Below are 17711 nucleotides of genomic sequence, written 5' to 3'. Positions count from 1 at the left end.
GAGAGAGAGAGAGAGAGAGAGAGAGAGAGAGAGAGAGAGACTGTTGTTGCAACAAATATCTTCAATATCAAGAGAGAACATATTACGCTTGAATTAGTCTGGATCAGGATATATTCTCCTTGTCATGTTCTTGTACATTTCAGAGCAAAATTTACTAGGCTCTGGCCAACACTTTGGGTTCTTGTGAAGAGTAAAAGTTTGCAACATCACTAAAGTACCTTTGGGAATGAACACCCCATTGATTTCAACATTTGTTTGCAGATCTTCTCAAGTCTTCCACCTAATCTGAGTGTTTCATTCAACACCATGTCCATGAACTCCATCTGTACCAGGGCATCATAGGTGGCATGTGCCTGGAGGGGTGGGAAGGAAGAGGGAATAGAAGATGTGGAGAGGGAAGGAAAAAGTAGAGGCAGAGGGACAGAGTTAATTTTCATCTACGAAGTACTACTGTGATGTTTTGCTTGGAGCACCACGTAATAATTGTATTGATAAAGAAACTTGCATTTTCACAGCATTTTAATAACTCACATTCTTCAACCTGTTCAATATCCCATTTAGAAGCAATTCTTTAGGATAATCCCAAATTTAGGGCCTTGAATTCTCTAAGTTATCATGTACTACTTTTTCTTTCTTATGTCAAGAACTATTACTAATGGATAATGACAATTATACAACAAGATGCCTCAGTTAGTGTTACTTTTCACAACAAAGCTACATGTATACATTCAAGTCTATAAAATGTAGATGAGGAAAATCCCTATTTTTAAAGAGCTTTATTTTCATTTACATGTATGTATCTTTAAGCTGTGATCTTTATTTATATACGTCTATATGTAGAGATTTGTGCATGAGAGTTGATGTGCTCTGGTGGCCAGAAGAGGGTGTTAGAACCTCTTTAACTGTAGCTATAAGTGGGTGTGTGCTTCCTGATGTGGGTGTTAGGAATTTAACTAAGGTCCTCTGAAAGAGCAATGGAGATCTTAACCAATGAGCCACCTTTCCTGCCATTAAGCAAATTTTTATCTTATTGCAAATTCTTTTCACAACAATTCTTTTTATTATATATAAGATTTAGAACCTATTTAAGTTATTCATAAAATAGCTATTACAATTCATCAAAGAAGCCCCTCTTTACATCAAATGGAGACCATCACAAGAAACCACAGCTGGACACACTATAGAGATCAATGGATCATGTGGAGCTCAGAACCAATAGATACATCTATACATACAATTGATACTGCTCCTGCTCTTACAGTGCAGAGAACAAGGGAAAGAGAGGGTAGAAATCTGGTGTGAAGTGGTCTTAGAAATGTATGCATAAACATGACCAAAACAGTGAAAATCTTAATAAATATGTTAATGTGGAAGTAGATAATTGCACTTCATCCCACTCCTAGACAGAAAACTTGATGCAAATAATGACAGCTTTAAAGGAAGAATTAGCCTTTCTTAAAGGTGAGACTTCTTGTTGGTTGTACATCCCAGAGTGGTTAGTCTTGAAAACATGTACATATAAACAGTAAAAATGGACTCAGAATGTTGTGTTCCTGTCTATGTATGCATACATATAAACATAGGCACATATTTCTGTGACAGTAGTTATCAAAAGGGGTTATCAATATAGTAGTGAGGGGAAGGGTCATGCTTAAGGCACAGGCTGAAGGGAAGAAAGGGAAGAAGGAGGGTGACATTGTTATATTTCAATTAAAAGATTTTAAAAGGATTTAGTATATCTGGTTTTATGTTAATGTCCTTCTACATCTTGCACTTGAGTTTTGTGCAGAATGATGACTATGGATGTATTTTCATTCTTGTACATGCAGACATCTGGTTAGAATGGCACCATTTGTTGAAGATGCCTTCTTTTTCCATTTTAGGGTTTTGGCTTCTTTATCAAAACTCAAGTGTCCATTAGTGTGTTGGTTTAATTCTGGGTCTTCAATTTGGTTCTATTGATCAATATATGTTTCTTTACCAATACCATGCACTTTTTAGCACTATTGCTCTGTAGTACACCTTGAGGTCAGGGATTGTGATTATTCTCAAAGTTCTTTTGTGGTTCAGGAACATTTTGGCTATCCTGGGTTTTTTGATTTTTCACATGACACTGAGAAATGCTTTCTCAAGGTCCATAAAAATAGTGATGGAATTTTGATGGTGATTGCATTGAATCTGTAGATTGTTTTGGTAAGACAGCCATTTGTACAGTGTCAATCCTACCTATCCATGAGCATGGGAAATCTTTCCATCTTCTGACACCTTATTCAATTTCATTTTTTAGGGACTTCTCATCATACAAATCTTTCCTTTGCTTGTTTACAGTTACATCATGATATTTTTTATTATGCATGGCTACTGTAAAGGGTGTTATTTCCCTAATTTCTTTCTCAGCCCATTTATCATTTGTATAAAGGAGACCTATAGATTTCTTTGAGTTAATTTTGTATCCAATCAGTTTTCTGAAGGTGATTATTAGCTGTAGTAGTTCTCTGGTAGAATTTTGGGGGATGGCTATATACACTATCGTATCATCTGCAAATAGTTATGTTTTGAGTTCTTCCTTTCCGGTTTGTATTCCCAGCATTTCCTTTAGTTGTTTTATTGATCTGGCTAGAATTTCAAGTACTATATTGTCAAGATATGAAGAGAATGGGAAACTTTGTCTTGTCCATTATTTTATTGGAATTTCTCTAATTTCTCTTCATTTAGTTTGGCCATTGATTCGCTGTATATTGTTTTGATTTTGTTTACGTATGTGCCCTGTATCTCTGATTTCACTAATATCTTTAATATGAAAGGGTGCTGGGTTTTATAAAAAGGCTTTTTCAGTGTCTAATGAGATAATTATGTGACTTTTCTTCCAGTTTGTTTATATGGTGGATTACCTTGATGAGTTTTTATATAAGCCTTGTTAATCTTGATGGATGATGTGTTTTCTGTGTTCATGGATTCAATTGCAAATATTGTATTGAATGTTTTCACATCAATGTTCATAAGAAAAATATGTCTGAAGTTCTTGAGTTCCTTCTTGAGTCTTTGTATAGTTTAGGTATCACGGTGACTGTGGCCTAATAGAATGAGTTTGGCAGTGTTCCTTCTGTTTCTACTTTGTTGAATAGTTTGAGGAATATTGGTATTACCTTTTCTTAAAAATTCTGGTAGAATTATGCGCTAAAACTATCTAGCCCTGGGCTTTGTTTCGTTGGTAGACTTTTAAAGACTGCTTCTATATCTTCAGGGGTTATAAACTAGGGCTTATAGAATTTAAGGTTTATAAGACTAGGTACCTCACAACCTATAGTCTCCAATTTGGGAAAAGTTATGAAGACCAATGTGACTATTACTTTATGAGATTTTTGGACATACCTTATTTAGGGTTAAGAGTATGACTCAGGGACTACCTATGAGTAGAGAGATATCTGCACCCAACCCATCTACCTAGCCCAACCCAGTCAAGGCCATTCACACTCAGCCAAAAGCAGGTAACAGCACAGTTCATGACATCAACAGAACTGACTATCTAGAAATTTGACTTATCAATGCACACACTTCCTGGCTACTGAGAATTTTAAGGGTGTTTCTTGATAGAAACCATACCAACATCCATCTACAATGATGTTATTTTACTAACATAGCATCTTATGCCTGATTTCATTTTTCAGAACCTTCTTAAATAAAGATGGTGAAGGACTCTTCAACTTTGTTGAAAATTTCTCATTAGATGTGATAAGAAGCCATTGAAGTCAATGCATCTCCCTCCTGCCCTCTCCTGGTTCCACCTCCTCACCTTATTGGACAGCGCTATGTCAAATTCATCCTGCAGTTTCTTCTGGGTATGAGGGTGAGTGATCAGCAAATACAAAGCAAAGGAAAATGTACTACTAATGGTCTCATAGCTAGAAAAAAGTAAAGAAAATGGACTGAGCAACAATCTCCAGATCAGATAAACCTGAAGGGAAAGAAAGTACATTTGTTTTATTCATTTTTACATTGATTGACTGGTTGGTTATGTACCAAAGCATGTGTTTAGAAGTCAGAAGGAATCTTCCAAATGTGAGTTCTTTTTTTTTCTATTTGGACCTTAGAGTTTTAACTCAGGTTTTTTGGGGGTTGGCAGCAAGTGTCTTTACCTGCTGAGCCATCTCATCACTCCAGAACATACATTTTAGGTAAGGGAGGTGAGTATAAATAAAGTTTAGATGAGGGGTAACAAACAAAAGATCACAAATCTCTACAGAGAACAACAACAACAAAATTCAGAGTCATATCAGGTTTGATTTTCATTCCCTGAATGGGGTAAATTGAAAAATTCATTTTAATCCAGTTTCTTTTTTTTTTTTTTATTAAAATGTGTATCCCTGGCTGGCCTCGAATCAATGATCCTCCTGCCTCTGCCTCCTTCAGCCAGTCCTACCAGCATGCACCACTACAACCAACTAAACCCAGTTTTGTTAAGTGTACACTACTCTTTCCCTATCTGCTCCTCATCTCATTATTACAACAGTACTACAGCTGGACAACCTGGATAAAAGTCATGTCATCCTAGTATGGCAGTGTCTTTAGCATGGCCTTGGATGACTGAGAATGATTGTGAAAAACATCTACATGATTTCTTCTCTTTTATTTCCTCCCTTTATTAGGATAAAAGTTATCCAATACTCCTTTAAAGGCAGGCAAGTGTAGCATATTTAAATGTTTATTTTGCTTACTTAAGAAATATTGTGCATGTGTTTATGTATGTATGACTGTATGAGTGGTGTATGTTTGAGTGTATGTAAGTGTATGTGCATGTGAGTGACATATATGATGATTGTATATGTGTGTGTTTCTGTGTGTATATAGGAATGAGTGGTGTTTTTAGTGTGCATGTCTGTGTATTTGTCTGTATATAAGTGGTATATTCAGTGTTTGTGTGTATTTGTGTTAGTGTATAAGTGGTGTGTATATGATGTAGGTAAGTGCATGTGAGTGTGTATGAGTATGGCATGTGTATAAGTGGATGTGAGTGTAGTATATGTGTTTGTAAGTATGATGTGAATGTAACATGTGTGTAAGTATGATGCCTGTGTGTGTGTGTGTGTGTGTGAGTGTGTGTGTGTGTGTTATATTCATGAGATACATGTTTTAGGAGTGAGAACAGGATGTCTTGCCGATATCAGCAGACCTGAGTATCCAGACACTTGACTTGACTGGTCAATCTTCACATTTCCATGTCACTGTGATGTCTTTTTAGATGTCTTTCTCTGTCATTTTCTGTATTATTTTCTTGTAACAGGGTATTTTGCTGACCTGGAAGCTTTCCCTTTCTGCTTTACTGGGTAGGCAGAGATCTTTAGGACTCTCTTGTATTGGAACTCTAATGCTAGGCTTACAATGACATTTAGGTATGTTTGGTGTTTTATGTGGGTGCTGTAGAAATTTGAATTGAAGTTCTTGTGCCTGTTCTCAACCAAGAAACACCTAGCCAGCTGCAGAATCTATTTATAGAAATAAAACAGGGAATAGTATTCTCCCTTAAGAAAAATTCATCTGGCGCTTCTTCTCCTGCCTGGTCCTTTGGGCTGCGGCAGACACAGAGTTGGTCTGCTCTTGTCCTGTGGAGATACTGAATCCTGAGTCATCCTAGAGGAGCCACTGCACTCAGAGCAGTCGGTAAGAACGCCATCTCACTCCCTAAGCCCCAGAGATACATCTGGGAGCCAGGGACATTCAGGACACAGCAGCTACCCAAACACTGCCCCTCCGGAATTCCACTTCCCTTCTGCCCCTGCCTGGTCCTTTGGGCTGGGGCAGACACAGAGTTGTTCTGCTCCTGTCCTGTGGAGATACTGAATCCTGAGTCATCCTAGAGGAGCCACTGCACTCAGAGCAGCCGAGGAGCCACTGCACTCAGAGCAGCAGACACCAAGGTGGTTTGCACTTGGGATACATCGTATCCTGAGCCATCCTAGAGGATCCACTGCATCCAGAGCCAAAGGATTTCCAGATCTAAGAGGTTGCCTGAGTCCCAGGAGTTCTTCCACCCAGGAGATTAGGATCATAAGACCACAGAGACATCTGGACTCTGAGGAGCTCTGCAACAAGCAAGATAACTGGAAATACAGACTCCAGTCTTACACAGTGAGGGCATGTAACACTAGAGTTAACCAGATGGTGAAAGACAAGTGTAAGAACATAAGCAACAGAAACCAAAGTTTCTTGGCATCATCAGTATGCAGTTCTCCCAATACAGCAAGCCCTGAACACCCCATCACACCTGAAAAGCAGGATTCAGAATTAAAATCACTTCTCATGATGATGATAGAGGATTATATGAAGGAATTAAGTAACTCCCTTAAAGAAATACAGGAGAGTACAAGTAAAAAGGTAGAAGCCCTTAAAGAGGAATCACAGAAATCCTTTAAAGAAATGCAAGAAAACACAAAGAAGGAATTAAACAAAAACATTCAGGATCTGAAAATGGAAATAGAAATAATAAAGAATGCTCAAAGGGAGACAACCATGGAGATAGAAAACCTAAGAAAGAGATCAGGAGTCATAGACACAAGCATCACCAACCAAATACAAGAGATAGAAGAGAGAATCTCAAATACAGAAGATACGGTGGAAAATATTGACACAGTTGTCAAAGAAAATGCAAAATGCAAAAAACTCCTAACTCAAAACATCCAGGAAATCCAGGACACAATGAGAAGACCAAACCTAAGGATAATAGGTATAGATGAGAATGAAGATTCCCAACTTAAAGGGCCAGTAAATATCTTCAACAAAATTATTGAGGAACACTTCCCTAACCTAAAGAACAAGATGCTCATAAACATACAAGAAGCCTACAGAACACCAAACAGACTAGACCAGAAAAGAAATACCTCCTGTCACATAATAATCAAAACATCAGATGTACAAAACAAAGAAAAAATACTAAAAGCAGTAAGGGAAAAATGTCAAGTAACATATAAAGGCAGACCTATAAGAATTACACCAGACTTCTAACAGAGGCTATAAAAGCCAGAAGAGCCTGGACTGACATCATACAGACCCTAAGAGAACACAATTGCCAGCCCAGATTACTATACCCAGCAAAACTCTCAATCACTATAGATGGTGAAACTAAGATATTCCATGACAAAACCAAATTTGCACGGTATCTTCTCACAAACCCAGCACTTCAAAGGATAATTGATGGAAAATGCCAACACAAGGAGCCAAACTACAACCTAGAAAAAGCAAGGAAGTAATCTTCCAACAACCCCAAAAGAAGAAAACTATACAAACATAATTCTACCTTTAACAACAAAAATAACAGGAAGCAACAATCATTTTTCCTTAATATCTCTTAACATCAATGGTCTCAATTCCCCAATAAAAAGACGCAGACTATCATAGTGGATACACAAACAAGACCCAGAATTTTGCTGCATACAAGAAACGCACCTCAGTGACAAAGACAGACACTACCTCAGAATAAAAGGGTAGAAAACAATTTTCCAAGCCAATGGTCCAAAGAAACAAGCTGGAGTAGCCATTCTAATATCAAAATAAATCGACTTTCATCCAAAATTAATCAAAAAAGATAAGGAAGAACACTTCATACTCATCAAAGGAAAAATCTGCCAAGGTGAACTCTCAAAAAATTCTGAACATCTATGCTCCAAGTGCAAGGGCACCTATATACATAGAAGAAACTTTACTAAAGCTCAAAACACACATTGCACCTCACACAATAATAATGGGGGATTTCAACACCCCACTCTCAGCAATGGACAGCTCATAGAAACAGAAACTAAACCGAGACACTTTGACATTAACAGAAGTTATGAACCAAATGGACTTAACAGACATCTATAGAACATTTCATCCTAAAACAAAAGAATATACCTTTTTCTCAGCACCTCATGGTACGTTTTCCAAAATAGACCATATAATTGGTCACAAAGCAGTCCTCCACAGATACAAAAGGATTGAAATAATACCTTACATCTTATCAGATCACCACGGACTAAGACTGGTCTTTAATACTGACAAAACCAATGGAAAACCCACGTGCACATGGAAACTGAACAACTCTCTACTCAGTGATGACTTAGTCAAGGACGATATAAAGAAAGAAATGAAAGACTTTTTAGAATTCAATGAAAATGAGGACACATCATACCAAAACTTGTGGGACTCCATAAAGGCAGTGCTAAGAGGAAAACTCATAGCTCTAAATGCCTACAAAAAGAAACTGGAAAGAGCACACACTAACAAGTTGACTGCACAACTGAAAGCTCTAGAACAAAAAGAAGCAAATACACCCAGGAGGAGTAGAAGGCAGGAAATAATCAAACTCAGGGCTGAAATCAACCAAATAGAAACAGAAAGAACAATACAAAATATCAATAAAACCAGGAGCTGGTTCTTTGAGAAAATCAACAAGATAGATAAACAGTTAGCCAGATTAATCAGAGGGCACAGAGACAGTATCCAAATTAAGAAAATCAGAACTGAAAAGGGAGACATAACAACAGAAACTGAAGAAATTCAAAAAATCATCAGATCCTACTACAAAGGCCTATACTCAACAAAACTGGAAAACCTGGATGAAATGGACAATTTCCTAGACAGATACCAGGTACCAAAGTTAAACCAGGAGCAGATAAAACATCAAATAGTCCCATAACCCCTAAGGAAATAGCAGCAGTCATTAAAAGTCTCCCCACCACAAAAAGCCCAGGACCAGATGGTTTTAGTGCTGAATTCTATCAGACCTTCAAGGAAGACCTAATACCAATTCTCTTCAAACTATTCCACAAAATAGAAACAGAAGGAACACTACCCAATTTGTTCTATGAAGCTACAATTACACTCATACCCAAACCCCACAAAGATCCAACAAAGAAAGAGAACTTCAGACCAATCTCCCTTATGAACATCAATGCAAAAATACTCAATCAAATTCTAGAAAACTGAATCCAAGAACACATTAAAACAATCATCCATCACGATCAAGTAGGTTTTATCACAGGAATGCAGGGATGGTTCAATATTCAGAAATCCATCAATGTAATCCACTGTATAAACAAACTGAAAGGAAAAAACCACATGATCATCTCACTAGATGCTGAGAAAGCATTTGACAAAATTCAACATCCCTTCATGATAAAAGTCTTGGAAAGATCAGGAATTCAAGGTCCCTAGATAAACATAGTAAAAGCAATTACAGCAAACCAGTAGCCAACACCAAGCTAAATGGAGAGAAACTTGAAGCAATCCCACTAAGATCAGGGACTAGACAAGGCTGCCCACTCTCCCACTACCTGTTCAATATAGTACTTGAAGTCCTAGCCAGAGCAACTAGATGACAAAAAGAAGTCAAAGGGATACAAATAGGAAAGGAAGACGTGAAAATATCACTATTTGCAGATGATATGATAGTATACTTAAGTGACCCCCAAACTTCTACTAGAGAGCTCCTAAACCTGATAAACAACTTCAGCAAAGTGGCTTGTTGTGAAATCAACTCAAACAAATCAGTAGTCTTTCTCTACATGAAAGATAAACAGACTAAAAAAAGAAATTAGGGAAATGACACCCTTCACAATAGTTGCAAATAATATAAGACACCTTGGTGTGAATCTAACCAAGCAAGTGAAAGACCTGTACGACAAGAACTTCAAGTCTCTGAAGAAAGAAATCGAAGAAAATCTCAGAAGATGGAAAGATCTCCCATGCTCATGGAATGACAGGATTAATACAATAAAAATGGCCATCTTGCCAAAAGCAATCCACAGATTCAATGCAATCCCCATTAAAATCCCAACTCAATTCTTCACAGAGTTAGAAAAGGAAATTCTCAAATTCATATGGAATAACAAAAAACCCAGGATAGCGAAAACTATTCTCAACAATAAAAGAACTTCTGGGGGAATCACCATCCCTGACCTCAAGCTGTACTACAGAGCAATAGTGAAAAAACTGCCTGGTATTGGTACAAAGACAGGCAGGAAGATCAACGGAATAGAATTGAAGACCCAGAAATGAACCCACACTCCTATGGTCACTTGATCTTTGACAAAGGAGCTAAAACCATCCAGTGGAAAAAGGACAGCATTTTCAACAAATGGTGCTGGTTCAACTGGAGGACAACATGTAGAAGAATGAAAATTGATCCATTCTTATCTCCTTGTACAAAGCTCAAGTCTAAGTGGATAAAGGACGTGCACATAAAGCCAGATACATTGAAACTAATAGAAGAGAAGGTGGGGAAGAGCCTCGAATACTTGGGCACAGGGGAAAAGTTCCTGAACAGAACACCAATGGCATATGCTCTAAGATCAAGAATTGACAAATGGGTCTTCATAAAATTGCAAAGTTTCTGTAAGGTAAAGGACACTGTCAATAGGACAAAACGACAACCAACAAATTGGGAAAAGATCTTTACCAATCCTTCATCTGATAGAGGGCTAATATCCAATATATACAAAGAACTCAAGAAATTAGACTCCAGACAACCAAATAACCCTATTAAAAATGGGGTGTAGTGCTTAACAAAGAATTTTCAAAGGAAGAAACTCAAATGGCTGAGAAGCACCTAAAGAAATGTTCAGTATCCTTAATCGTCAGGGAAATGCAAATCACAACAACCCTGATATTCCATCTCACACCAGTCAGAATGGCTAAGATTAAAAAGTCAGGTGATAGTAGATGCTGGCGAGGATGTGGAGAAAGAGGAACACTCCTCCATTGTTGGTGGGACTCCAAGATGGTGCAACCACTTTGGAAATCAGTCTGGCGGTTCCTCAGAAAATTGGACATAGCATAACTTGAGGATCCAGCTATACCGCTCCTAGGCATATACCCAGAAGATGCTCGAACATATAACAAGAACATATGCTCAACTATGTTCATAGCAGCCTTATTTATAATAGCCAGGAGCTGGAAAGAACCCAGATATCCTTCAACTGAGGAATGGATTCAAAAAATGTGGTATATTTACACAATGGAGTATTACTCAGCTATTAAAAACAATGAATTTGAGAGTTTCCTAGGTAAATGGATGGAACTAGAAATTATCATCCTGAGTGAATAAGCCAATCACAAAAGAACACACATGGTATTCACTCACTGTTTATTGAATATTAGCCCATAACCTTGAAATGCCCAAGATGCAACTCACAGGCCACATGAAGCCCATAAAGAAGGAAGACCAAGTGGGGGTGATTTGGTCCTTCTTAGACGGAGCAACAAAATACTCAAGGGAGCAAATATGGAGACAAAGTGAGGGACAGAAACTGAAGGAGGGGCCATCTGAAGACCATTCCACCTGAGTATCCATCCCTTGTGCAGTCACCAAAGGTAGATGCTGATGTGGAAGTCAGGAAGTGCATGCTGATAAGAGCCTGATATTGTTGTCTCCTCAGAGGTCTTCAAGAGTCTGACATATTCAGAGGCAGATGCTCACAACTAGCCATTGAACTGATAATGGGGTTCTCATTGGAGGAGTTAGAGTGAAGACTGAAGGAGCTGAAAGGGTTTGTGGCACCATGAGGAGAGCAACAATACCAACCAACCATAGCTCCCAGGGTCTAAACCACCAGCCTGGGAGCACTTAGGGAGGGATCCAGGGCTTCAGCTGAATACGTAAGAGTGGAGGGCTCTGCTGGGCACAGGTGGAAGAAGAGATCCTTGACCTCATGAAGGCTGGACGCCCCAGGGGGTGGGAATTTTGAGGGTGGGGAGGTGGGAGTGGGGAGTAGGTAGGGGTTACATCCACAGAGAAGAAGGAGGAGGGGTGAGTGGATAGGGAGTTCCTGGGTGAGTGGGGGATGGGGTAAGGGGACAACATATGAAATGTAAATAAAACATCCAATAGAATATTTAAAAAAAAGTAATCAGGGAAAATATAATTTTAGAAGGATAATTATGTTCTAAGCATTGAAAATTAAAAATGGTATCAGAATAAAAACAGAAAAGCATGTAAATTTACAGGAATTAAACCATTGATCACTCTTTAAAAAATAAGAAAAATTAATCTGTAGAGTCACAACATCAGTGAAGATGAAATACCGAGTATCAAAGGATACTTATGTTTCTCAAATCAAAATAACAACTTTCATGAGGTTTGATATTCTTGTAAAGAACCTCACTGGGTAAGCAAAGATTACTAGTCTTCCAAGTTGGAAGATCACAGAAATTATACTAAGTAGGAAGCTATGTGGATGGTGACTGGACATATTCAAATAAATTCACTAACGGAGCAGGGAAAAGAATATTTCAGTAGAAGATGCACTGAGCATGGAACACACAAGAACACGTATCCACAGAATAAAGTTAGCAATGCTATTCAATCATGGCTGAATGTCATCATTCTTAATATTCCATTCCCCTAGCTATACTACATGTAGAGCACACTGCTCCTGACAAGAGTTGTTCTCCCTCCTGGGTTTTAATCTACACAGAACTCCAGGTCAGTTAAGCACTGAGCGGTTAAGAATTAAGTAGTGAGTATGTAAGACCTATAGAAATATATGGCCTGCTCCTACCTTGTAATTTTCAAAACAAAGAGTAAACTCCAGTAGAAAAATAAATGTTTGAAGGGCTCACTGAACATCTGTGCTGTTTTGGGGGAATGATGGCCAATCAAACTCTTTGTCTCAGTGAACATGAATTTTATGTTATTGTAGTGGCTTGAATATCAAATATTCTGTCAATCTCATTTGTCTGAAAACCTGATTCCCAGATGGTGGTGATGTCTGTGAAGGTTATAGCCTCCTTGGAGAAACTGAGTCACTGGGATGGGATTTTGAGTTTGGTAGGCTGGCCACACTTCCTGGCCACTTCCTATGCAGTTTTTGTGACCATGCCTATTCCCACGTGTTGTCAAGTCTCCAAAAATGAGTGAGTGATCATCTTAAACCACAAGTCAAATTAAACCCTCCTTTCTTTTTGTTTCTGATTGTCATGTATCTTCTCACAGCAACAAGAAAATAACCAATAGATTAAGGTAGAGTATGTAGGCACAAACTTTAGAACCCTGCTCTCTGTTTTGATAGGTAAGTAGAGACACAAAGCTGCTAAGTCATGATAAATCAATATTCTTTTGGCTTAAAACGGATTTAGAAGTTCAAATGAAAATGATTTTTACACTAGACAAATGTATGTGAATCTGTGTGTCCTAATAAATTACAATGATAAAGGAACAAGTTTAATGTAGGATTATGTTGGAGAGAGAAATGTGTGGGAGTAGTTGGAGGATAAGAGAAGGCAGGGAGTGGGGAAAGTAGAAACAGAGAAATAGAGGCAGGAATAAATGGAGAAAAATGAAAAAGAATCCATTATAATGTGACTATAGCTTCATAGGACCTGGTGGGGTTAAAAAGCCACTATTCTTCATTAGGACGGCAATGGTTTCCTCAAAAGTCATATATGATGGGAAAACAAGCAGGGGAAAAACTGAAAAGGAATGGTATATGTGCTTAGTAGCAAGGCTTTCTCCACACATTCCTTATCAATTACACAGAAAACCAAAGCTTGACTGTAAATAAAAGACTGGGTAGACTAACACTGTGTGGTTCCAGTGACCATCACCACTGTGGGGCTGTTCCTACTCACTTGATATATAGATACAAATCTCTAGGCACAGCTTCTGACACAGTGGATCTACATGAGGATCAGATGGTATTTGACTGTGGTACAAAATTCAGAGACCATTGATGACCTCTAGATCTGAAACATGTTAGTCTGACTGCCCTTAAGACTTTGAACATAGTAACAATGCTCTGCTTTTAGAAATGTCCTCTGGCTGTATATATAATATCCAAAAATTTTATTCTGTAATTTTCAGATGTTTTCATCCGTATAGAAGGCCTCTTATATATTTCCAGTATAAACTTCTGTCTTTGTAGTTCCACAATGGTATATATGATCTGTCTTTGCTTACCTTGATGAGACTCTTTGTGTCCAGAAATCTGAGATTTTATCATCAGCTGAAAAAACTCTAATCTTTGCTGAAAGAAAAGTTTTTGGAAGTCGAAAAGTCAATTGTATGTTCAGAAAGAATTAGAAAGGCAGAAAAAGCCACATTTAAAGAATAATACTTATTTAAGTCCAGAAATCTCACTATGGTAGCAGAGCTAGTGGTAAACATGTATATCCACATACCATCCTTGAACAGCAGAATGCTTTCCTGAGTAAACACTGGTTATGTGTCCAGTGGTATTTGCTGCCCTTGATCATAATTCCTTTGGGTTCTGAACAGCCCTGATTGGCCCCTTCTCTTCTCTCATGTGTTTAACCAGGAATAAGTTCTGAACTTCAGTCTATGTTCTCCAATCTTAATTCTGAACCTGGTCCTTATAGATGAAACTCTGCCATTTCCAGATCTCATCAGTAGTTTGGGGGTGAGCATCTTGAAATGGTCCATGGAACTAGATTGCTAAGATTATAAGTGACATCAGAGGGGGTTACACAGTCCTACTCAAAGTCCGAACACCTGGAAAAGCTGTGTACACCCTTCAAGTCACAAAAGGCTCAAATCGGGCGTCCAATGGCTCGAGAGTAGAGACCTAGTGAAGGTGAAAGCTGCTGCGGCTGGTTACCGTTCTCCGTCCCGTGCGTGGGAAGTAGAAGGTCTCGATTCTGGACGGCTTGGAGCGTCCACCATGAGGAGAAGTGAGGTGCTAGCTGAGGAGTCTGTTGTGTGCCTCCAGAAAGCTCTAGCTCACCTTCGGGAAATCTGGGAATTGACTGAGATTCCAGAGGAGCAGAGACTGCAGAGAACCGAGGTCGTCAAGAAGCATATAAAGGATCTTCTGGATAGAACGGTTGCTGAAGAAGAGGGCCTGCGGGAAAGGCTTCTCAGAAGCATATCCATCTGTCAGAAGGAGCTGAGTACCCTGTGCAGTGAGTTACAAGTGAAGCCATTTCAGGACGAAAGAGAAATAACTGTCTTGCAACTAGAAAAAGATTTGCACACTGAAGTCGAATTGATGAGAAAAGAGAAAAAAGAGAGAAAGCAGGAACTTAAGCTACTGCAAGAGCAAAAGCAAGAACTCAAAGAAGTTCTTTGTATGACTGCCTGTGATGTGGACAGCACATCTGTCCCCACCTTAGAAGAGCTGAACCTATTCCGACAGTGTGTGGTAACATTGAGGGAAACAAAGGAATCAAGGTATGAACAATTTGTCAACATTAAGAGACAAATCATATTGTGTATGGAAGAATTAGAGCAAACTCCGGATATAAACTTTGAAGAGATGTAGTATGTGAAGATGAAAGTGCCTTTTGTTTATCACTGGAGAACATTGCAACATTACAGAAGTTGCTAAAGCAGCTGGAAATGAAAAAGTCACAAAATGAAGCAGAATGTGAGGGTCTCCGTGCTCAAACCAAGAGCTCTGGGATAGGTTACAAACTCCTGAAGAAGAGTGAGAACCTGTGGCTGCAATTATGACTGGGTCAAAAACCAAAATCAGGAATGCGCTGAAATTAGAATTGTATTGGTTAGAAGAACTGAAAATGCAAAACATAAAGCAAGTGATTGAGACAATTCGAGATGAGTTGGCTTAGTTCTGGGACCCGTGTTTTTATAGCCAGGAACAGAGGCAGGCTTTTGCCCCTTACTATTCTGAGGACTATACAGAAAACCTACTTCATCTTCGTGACGTTGAGATTATACTGTTAAGAAACTACTATGACGTTAACAAGGAACTGGTTGAAGGTGTTCAGAAGTGGGAAGAGAGCTGGAAACTTTTCCTAGAGTTTGAGAGAAAAGCTTCAGATCCAAGTCGGTTTACAAACCAAGGGGGAAATCTTTTAAAAGGAGAAAAGGAACAAGCAAAGCTCCAGAAAACACTGCCTAAGCTGGAAGAGGAGTTGGAAGCACGGATTGAACAATGGGAACAAGAGCACTCAACAGCATTTGTGGTGAACGGACAGAAATTCATAGAGTATGTTACAGAACAGTGGGAATTACATCGGCTGGAGAAAGAGCGAGCGAAACAGGAGAGGCAACTAAAGAACAAGAAACAGACAGAGACTGAGATGCTGTAGAGCTGTGCTCCCCGGACACCGAGCAAAAGACCAGGACAGACTCCCAACAAGTCTGACAAAGAACTCAAGATGAACACTACCACCATTTCTAGTGCTATACCCAATAGTAGCATTCGGCCTGTCTTTGGTGGATCAGTGTACCGCTCACCTCTGTTTCGACTACCCCCTTCTGACAGCAGCAAGTCAGTAGTCACTCCTCTGTGTTCTGGAAAGAAAACACCTCGAACTGCCCGGGTTAGGGCCAACAAGGAGAACTTGGACCTCAATGGCAGCATCCTGAGTGGTGGGTACTCTGGCTCGACCCCACTCCAGCACAACTGCAGCATTAAGTCTGTTGCCAACACCTATTCTTAGTTTTCGAAGGACCCGTCCCCCTCTGACAGCTCAACTGTTGGGCTTCAGCGAGAACTTTCAAAGGCTTCCAGATCTGATGCTACTTCTTGAATCCTCAATTCAACCAACATCCAGTCCTGAGAATCCTTGTCCAGTTAGCCACCTGTGGCTTCTGTGCCTAGACTGACGTATACAGAGGATGGCTTAATATGTTTTCATCAGTTCAGGTGTTTGAAACAACCTTGGGCAGGCTCTGTTAACTGCACCTAACTTAGACATGAATACAGCAGATGGAAAGCCTTCACGGGTATAGTGAGACTTATTTGGGTCAAGAGACCCCTTAAAGCCTAGTTATGGTAGTTAAGTTTTAACATCTGGTAGCTAATTGTTTTTTCTTTACCCCATAATACAACTTAAAGATTGATCAAGGGGTGTCTTATTTCAATATTATATTGGAAAATGAAAAAAAATGATTGTGTCCAGCTTTGGAGTACAGGGGTACTAGACAAAAAGTGATTCTAGCTTATTGACTTGATATTAACATCTAAGAATAAATATCTTTTCATTCATGGACATTTGATTAATGCTGTAGCTCTGGAAGCTTGGATCTTACCCAGAGGCCTGTGCTTGGCAGCACGAGCCCAGTGAGGATTTCTTGGGTTCCAGGCCTGACCTGCTGCCATCTCAGTAGCAGTTGTTTCTGTAGTGCAATCTCTGAGGGGTGTGTGAACACACATGCTTGTCTGACCTGCTCAGTTTTTCTCCAGTCTCCCATCCCTGTGCTCACTAGATCGAGTCTATTCACTGTAGATGACAACCAAATAGGCTATCTGGGTGTGTTGGGCCATTTCTGTCACAGACTCAGCAACTTTACACATCCACAAGTTATCTCTGTAACTGCATCCACAATGAGGCTTTCTTTGCCTACCCAATTCATCACTACTCTTCCCAAAAGCACTATTATTTATTCTTTCTCTGTCTGTGCCAGTTTTGCCAACACATTAAATGATTCTTTAAAACCTGGTCTGTATCAGTATGCTATTTACTCATATTTATATGTATGTTTTTAAATATATTAAAATAAAATGTATATAGTTATCTTTTAAATACAAAAAAAGGCTCAAATCATTGTAGATCATAAGGTAGGTTTAATGTACTTGTATTTATAGGATTTTAGGCAGGATGAATATATACATATATATATCCTGGGCTATATAGCCATATCATGTCTCAAAAAATTAAAAAATTAAAGTAAAGCAGACTGAACAGCACCACATAATGTAAAATTAATTTCTTTTGGAAAAATTATAAAATAACAGGTTTGGAAGTGAACTTTTTTC

At 38.9% G+C, this 17711-nt stretch overlaps 2 pseudogenes; one reads left to right on the top strand and one right to left on the bottom strand.

Moving 5' to 3' along the window:
* Positions 1-93: 93 nt before the first annotated feature.
* LOC114629893 lies at positions 94-14223 on the bottom strand (annotated as a pseudogene).
* Positions 14224-14648: 425 nt separating this feature from the next.
* On the top strand, positions 14649-16469 carry LOC114629900 (annotated as a pseudogene).
* Positions 16470-17711: the final 1242 nt, after the last annotated feature.

The sequence above is a fragment of the Grammomys surdaster genome, unplaced genomic scaffold (assembly GCF_004785775.1).
Source record: "Grammomys surdaster isolate TR1022 unplaced genomic scaffold, NIH_TR_1.0 320, whole genome shotgun sequence".
Taxonomy (NCBI): domain Eukaryota; kingdom Metazoa; phylum Chordata; class Mammalia; order Rodentia; family Muridae; genus Grammomys; species Grammomys surdaster.
This window is presented reverse-complemented; position numbering and strand designations above follow the sequence as displayed.